Here is a 7,585-nt window from a genome sequence, read left to right as displayed (position 1 = left end):
AAGTCCTGGCGCTGTGCTTACTTGCCATGTGATGGGCTGATGACCACACCTCTCTGAGCCTCGGTCTCTTCAGTCAATGGGATGGACCTTGACAAAGGCCACACATAACTGAAAGGCAGAGGCAGACGCCTACGTGGTTAGCAAACCCCAGTTTTAGGTCTGGCATCTTTGCCTGCCCCTCCTGGTGTGGAGGACACCATGTGGTGCCATCAGGTGGAGACTTTGGGGCTGGCCTGAGGCACAGGCCGGAAGAGGGCCAGACAGGGTGGCCCAGGCCAGTGCTTGGGCTCTACGAACAGATCGACTTCTGTCTAAAGCATGGCTCCTGGGTGGCTCGGTCAGGGGAGGCCTCAGCTGAGCCATGGGTGCCTGGCCAGTAGTTCTGGCCCATGGTGATGTCCTGTGAGCCTAGCGTCCAGTCCCAGCCCTGCTGAGTCACCCCCAGGCAGGAAAGACCCAATGCTATCTCAATTCCACTGCCCGGGGAAGATCAGGAGAGAGAACGTCTTGAATGCTGCTTTATCGCAATAAGTTTGTCGATTCAGCTCATTACATTTAATTAGAATAATTTAATTAGAATCTTAATAAAAGAGTGAAGTAGGAAGGAGGCTGAGAAGCAGAGGCAAGGAAATCCGTGCTGAGCTTATGAAGTAGTCCCAGCTGGACAGGGAGTGGAGCTAGAGGTCTGCACGGGCCAGCACCACTGGCCCAGGGATCTGGCAATGAGGAGAGGGGAGCATGCTGAGGGCCTGAGGCTGGGCTCTCACCCACCCACTCAGTCCACTAGCCCCATGTGCCAGGTCCTGGGCCAACACTGGGCCTGTGGAGATGAGTAGGACCCATTTCCTGCCCTCAAGGGAAACAGACAAAAAAGCCAGACAGTTACACACTCAGTGCCCTGGGCTCTGATGGGGAGGCAGAGGTCACTGTGCCAGCCATAGATGGGGTGTCTAACCTGGGCTGGGGTTAGAATGCTTTCTAGAACAGGGATGCCTGCCTGTGGTGACATCTGAATGTTGAGTTGCAGTTAAAAAGAGGAAGGAAAGAGCTTCAAGCAGTTGTCCTGTTGCGGGGGACAGAGTGGAATCGAGGTTCAGAGCAAGGACCTGAGGCCATGTGGCTGGTTCCCCATCCCAGCGCCATTACTGTGGGCTCTGGCAAGTTACACCACCCCTCCGAGCCTCGTTTTCCTCATCTGTGAGTTGGGACAACAACAGAAGCCACCTCCTAGGTCTCTTGAGTAGTTGGATGAGCTGATACATGGACAGCATTGAAACAGCAGCTGGTACATGGTCAACGTTACATGCATTAGCTCTTAGAATTCATCTTTTTCTTGTCCAAGGGGAGACGTCCAGGGGCTGGTCAGTTACACAAGTCTGGGAGGGGTCCTAGCTGTAGTATTTGTTGGTGAAGCCATGCGTGTGGGTGGTCACCTCCATTTCCTCTTTCCTCATTCCCTGAAGGACACGTTTTGTTCTGAGCTCTGCCCTTAACAGAGCCCTTGCTCTTCAGGGCAGCTGACCCCACACCCCAGTTCCAGAGAGGGATCTGGTGAGATTCAGCCCGGTGCTGGTTCTCAGTGAGGCTGGCGAGCCGGCCTGGTTCCCTCTCCCCACCTTCCCCTCCCACCTCCCCCTGCCCCTCTCCTTTCCCTCCCTGTCTCCTCCTACTCTCCCTCTTCCTCTCCCTCCTTGGTACACACACACAAGGAAGCAGGTGGCTCCATTGCCACCCCTTGGGGAACTGGAGCTAGGATGAGGCCAGTGGTGTGCTGGTATACCACCTCTCCAATTTAAAGAAAAAAAAAAAGCCCTGATTTGTAGCCCTTGCTGATTTCCATGTAAATATTTCCTCCATGTCCAATTTCAAACTGCCAACATGACGCTGCTAAACAGACTTAGGATGCACACAATCACCTCTTGCATGAGCCAGCTCCAGCATGCAGAGCTGAAGGAGAAACGCAGGGGCACCTCTGATGGCACTGGGAGTTGCTAGGAGCTGTGCCATGCCAGGAGTTGCCTTGCCTGGACCTCCACTATCACGGAGTTTTCTGTTCCCTGCAGCCAAATGCATCATGCATGCTGCAGGGATGCAGAGCAAAATGAAGACCCAGGACCAGCCTCGAGGAACTGTCAGCCATGAATATAGTGGGCAGAGGAAGAGGCTGTGAACTCAGCTGCCATTGTAGCTTGGCAGAGCAAAGGATCACGCCTTGCTTTGTTTTTCCACAAACTTAATCCTGCTGCATAAAAAGATAAGAGAATTTTTAGCCCAGTTATAGAAAGTTCCTAGGCTCCAGTTATGCCTTGAGCCAAGAATTTAGGGGTTGAAGCTTGTTACTCTTTTTCTTCTAATTGTCCAGGGTCCTAGAAGCAGCCACCCCCATCTTTGAAATCATGCCATTCACGTGTTCAACGGCAGTGGCGGCTCAGGCCCTCACTGCTTTGCCTTCAATGGTACCTTTTTCCAGATGGCTGCAGGCCATAATTTAATTAATTAATTAATTAATCTAATTAGCTGTTTCACCACTACATACCACAGGCTGCTGAATTCTCATCCCTGGATACTAACTGGATTTTCGCCACCTTCAGCCCCAACTGGAACAGATTACTTCCCCCACTTCCCTGAGTTCTGAAACTCACCCCCTCAGACCAATTTCCAAACCAGACAAGTGTCTTGGTTGAAAACAATGGAAGTTGACACTCACTAATTTAAGCAGGACAGGAATGTATTGGAAGGACACCAAGGAGCTCACAGAATCGATTGCAGAACTAGGCTCAGGGAGAGGGCAGAGGTGAAGGAGGCTCCTCGGGCAAGAGGCCCCTGCAGGAAATGTCTGGTTTTGAAAGTGCTGCCGGGACCGCCTTCGCTGGGCATCACAGCCTGAGCACAGCCTCTAGCCTGCAGGAATGATCCTGACTGTCCTCTGCAGCACCTTGGTGGTCCCTGAATTCAGGGTGGGGTCCTGATTGGAGTCAGGTCCCGTCCCTGCTCCTCCCGTCCAGGGGAGTGTCAGTCTCTGCATTGGGAGGACAGAGTGCCTCCCTCTAAGGTCACCTCAGGGGGTAGCGCCCCCAAACAAGAAGGGGGCTTGAATGCTGAGCAGGAAGACAAACCGAAAGCATAAAACAGCCAATGTTCACCTTGGCTGGGCACCGTGCTAACACACTGTGCCCGCATTATCTCAATTTAATCTTCACAATTCTTTTTTGAGAGGTGTTACTTCTATCAACCTCATGTTACAGCTGGGAAAACAAGCTGTGGGTTTCCACACCAGTAATAGCCCAGACTTTGGGGGTACTGTGAGGCTGGATGCCACGGACGCCGGATGGCTCAGAGCCAGGCTTCTCCAGAAGAATTTACCCCAGCCTTGGCCTCTCGGCCTCACAGAGGCAGGAAGAGTCTCTCCAGTCTGACCACTTCCTAATTGTAGACACTACTGCTCTTGGCCTGCCTGAAACAGGTCCTGAACCAAGGCGGCACCATCCTGGGGACGGTGGCAGACACAGCTGAGCCACCGGAAGTAAACAGCATGTCAGGAACATGTGTTTCTTGTCGGGCCTCAGCACACATTGGCAGCCTGTCATGAACCTGGCTGCGGCCAAGGTGGTGCCTGTTGCCACGAAACAGAGATGCTGGGTTCTGAGAACCAGAGAGGTGTGAGCACCCTCGCCCCACAACGGCAGAGAGGAGAGGGTGGGTATCTGAAAGAGAGAAGCCATCCAAAGCCCAAGCAGTGACAGCACCTCTTTCTGGTGGCCCAGGTCCCCCTGCATCAGACTGACTAGGAGTTCCTGAACCTGAGGGAAGTCTCCCTCCTTCACTGAGCCTCCTACAAATGGAGTGATAGCTCTTCCAACGTATCAGGAGTAGGATCCTGTGTGCAGGGCTGTGTCTCCCACTCGGACTGGGGCTTCTAAGGGTGGGGTGTCTCTTCCCACAGACTAGGGGCACCTGAAGGCAGGGCTGAGTGTTCTAAGAAGTCTGTGTCACCAGCACCATGCAGATTGGAGAAGTGGGACTAGGAGCTGGAGGGAATCTGGCCACACTGAAGGGGAAGTTGAGACCCAGAGAGGGGCAGGGGCCTGCAGAGTTCATCCCCCAGGGAGTAGCTGAACAAGACAGTATCCCAGGGCTCTTGCCTCCCAGCCAGGAGGAACTGGGGTGACAGGGTGAGGTGTGGCCTTAGGAATGCAGCTCCCAGAGCCAGGCAAGAGGAGGCAGTCTGCGGGGACCCAGGTTTGGCCCTGGGCTGCCAACCCCGCCCCTTGGAAACGCCTCCTGTTGTTCTGTCTTGGATGTTTGAATCCTTGGCCAGGCTCCTTGTCCAGGCTCCTTGGCAACTCCCTCATCCCACGGAGGCCAACAGATGTGCACAGCTGGAGGAGAGGCTCTGGGTGGAATCCAGCCCTGCCCAGCACCAGCCTGGACCACGGGAGCTGGGAATCTGTGTTCCAGTCCCTGCCTCTACCTCTACCTGGCTGTGTGGCCTTGGGTAGGGTCATGGCCTCTTGAGCCTCAGTTTCTTCTCTGTCTAATGGGGGAGGCTCTTCATTCTTTCCTCAGACGCTGACTGAGGACCCATGATGTGTCCAGCTCTGCTGAGCAGTGGGCATGAGCCAGACCCAGAGGTCCCTGCCCTCAAGTAGTTTCTGCTCCTTGGGGAGCTGACATCGAGCATCTGTAGCAGTTGATGGAGCTCTCAGAGGACAGGGGTCTTCATAGGAAGCAGTTTCATTTTTCTCTAATCTCTGGCCCCAACTGTGTGGTGGCAGATCTCAGGGTTCTGTGGTCACATTGTTATTACAAGACCATCTGTTTGAAATCCCAGTCCCAGAGGCAATTCAAAGCTTTCCCTTCCTTTGTCCCCAGCCACCAGGCTTGTGGGGCTTGGAGTACAGTGTGAGTGTGTGTATGTGTGTGTGTGTGTGTGTGTGTGTGAGAGAGAGAGAGAGAGAGAGAGAGAGGGAGAGAGAGAGAGGGACCCTGCATCAAGGGGAGGCTGGTTTTTCCATGGTCTCCTGACTCCAGTATCTTGGAGTATTTGGGGGTCCATGATCTTGTTCTGGGATACTTTCCCCCTCCATCTTTTTCAAATTAAAGTTTTTATTTTAAAAAAATGGTGGTAAAATATACACAACATATAATCTACCATTTTGCCCATGTTTAAGGATATTGCTCAGTGGCATTAAGGTCATTCTCATTGTTCGCAGCCATTGCCACTCTCCATCTCCAGAACATTTTTATCATCCCAAACTAAATCCCCTTCCAGTTTTAAATGACAGCTGCAGTGAGATATAATTCACACAGCATACAATTCACCCATTTAAAGTGTACATGTTAATGGTTTTTAGTACATTCACAGGGTTGTGCAATCAGTACTACAATCAAATTGAAAACATTTCATTATCCCAAAAGGAAATTCCCTTCCATTAGATACTCCCTACCCCATCCTCCACCACCGGCACCCCCACCTTAGCCAACCACCAATTTGTGTTCTGTCTTTATGGATTTGCCTATTCTGGACATCCATATAAAGGGAATCACGCAATATGTGGCCTTCTGTGTCTGGTATTTGTCGCTTAGCATAGTGGTCTCAATGCCCATCCATGTTGGTGGTCTGTGTCGTCCAGCAGGGGTTGGTGCATCATTCTCTGTCTCCATTTTTAAGGTGTAGTCTCTCTGGTGTAGCAGCTGAGGGACTCGGAGCTCAGCAGGCAACATCCCTTTGTTATCCACCCGCAGCTGGGCTTCTCTCTGTGGATTGATCCTCCTGCCATCTGCCAGTACCCACAGCGTGGCAGGTGTCTGGTGCTGGCTCTCCACTGGGCACGTGTGTGTGCACTCTTTGTGGATCCCGGGGGAGCCCTGGCCTCCACAGTCCCCTGACGTGGGTATTAGGCTCCTCCGCAACCTCTTCCAACCACCCGTTCGCAGCTCCCACCTGCAGCAGTCTGCCCACTGTTCCTGTTGCAGGACTCCTAATGTGGTGGGGTGCCTTCCTGGATGGGTACCAAAGATGGCTCAACTCGGCTCTTTTCTGTGATGTCTGCTGACTATCAGCCAACAGCTGGTGTGCAGGCTCCCCACAGCCAGTCCACGCCGCTTCTCTCTACTCCCCTGCACCCCGGCCCAGCCCAGGTGGCTGGGGTGAAAACAAGTGCGCTCCACCAGCACATGTTCCCCAGAGGGAGGCTCCAACCTCGCCTACTTCCATAGCAGGGACCTCCCTACTTCTGTAATAATACATGATTTTCTTGATGCCTCTCCCATGGGCCTGGTTGGGGGAGAAGGGAGAGCAAAATCCACAGTGTCCATATGAAACTGAGGCTTTGTATTCCTGAAGAATGCCTCTCCCCCAGCCCAATGCCCTGGGAGCAGAGGGGAGGCACTCGCGGTGGGAGGGCCCGTCTTGTCCCCTTGGCAAGCCCTAGAGGGGCCATATGGCCCCAGCTTGGAGACTTCTCTTCAGGACTTGGGGTGCTCTGTGAATTTTCACCCCAGCTCTGCACCCCAGCTGTCAATTCTGGGGCACATGGAGACATCCCTGTCAATAGCCTATCACACATATAACCCCACCCTCACATGACAGTCCTGACAAGTGCTACAAAGGAAGTGTGGAGAACGTTCTGGTCCCACCTGGGGTGCCCTGAGGAAGTGACTTTCACAAGGCAGGCAAGGCCAAGAGAATAGCCTGTGCCAAGGTCATGAAGCAGGAGGTGGGGTGGCATGTTGGGGAGACAGAAAGGCAGGTGTACTTGGGGCAGTGAGGCTGAGAGGACGATCACCAGGGATGAGGCTGGGCTGGTGGCAGCAGTGGCGGCAGTGGCACCAGTATTTATAGTGCACTCACCCTTTACAGCACTTCTTGCCTAATAATCACAATCGGATATGACTGTTGTCCTCTTTTATAGACGGAGGTTTGGATCTTGTGCAGAGAAGTGAGGTAACTTGTTAAAGATCACACAGTAGGTATGCAGGGAAGCTGGGATTTGAATCTGGGTCCAGAGCTGGACACACAGAACATAGGGCAGGCCTGGCCTCTGGGCCTGTTCGACTCTTCTGTGCTCCACGATCCCAATGGATCCAAGTGGAGTATCTGTCCTTCCCCCTACCCTCCCCTTCTCTTCTCTGGCCTTTCTCCGGGAGACTGCATGGGGTGGGATGTGTGCAGCATGTGGCCAGTCTCGGGGACAAAGGAGTCCAGACTGGCAAGAGAAGTATGGGCTTTGGTGCTAGCAGGCCTGGGTTCTGGTCCCCACGATATTCCCCGCTGAGCTGTGTGACCTGGGGTCAGTCCCTCCCCTCTCTGATTGTCAGTTTTCTCGTTTGTCAAATACTCACCCTTGTTAGTTTATTTTATTCCCATTTTACAAATGGCCCAGAGAGAGGAGGCAAGGCAGTGGCTCCAGGCCCCCAACACCCAGCCCAGGGCTCTTTCCTCTACATCTGGCCATTGTCCTCTCAGGGGCCTGGGCAGGGCAGGTCCTGGGGGACTCACGGCAGTCGATGCAGAGGCACAGATTTCGGAAGACTAATGACACTGGGGTTCTCATGATAGTCGGGCTAGGGGTACTGCAGCCTG

Source organism: Camelus bactrianus, chromosome 13, assembly GCF_048773025.1.
Source record: "Camelus bactrianus isolate YW-2024 breed Bactrian camel chromosome 13, ASM4877302v1, whole genome shotgun sequence".
NCBI lineage: Eukaryota > Metazoa > Chordata > Mammalia > Artiodactyla > Camelidae > Camelus > Camelus bactrianus.
Note: the sequence above shows the minus strand (reverse complement) of the source record.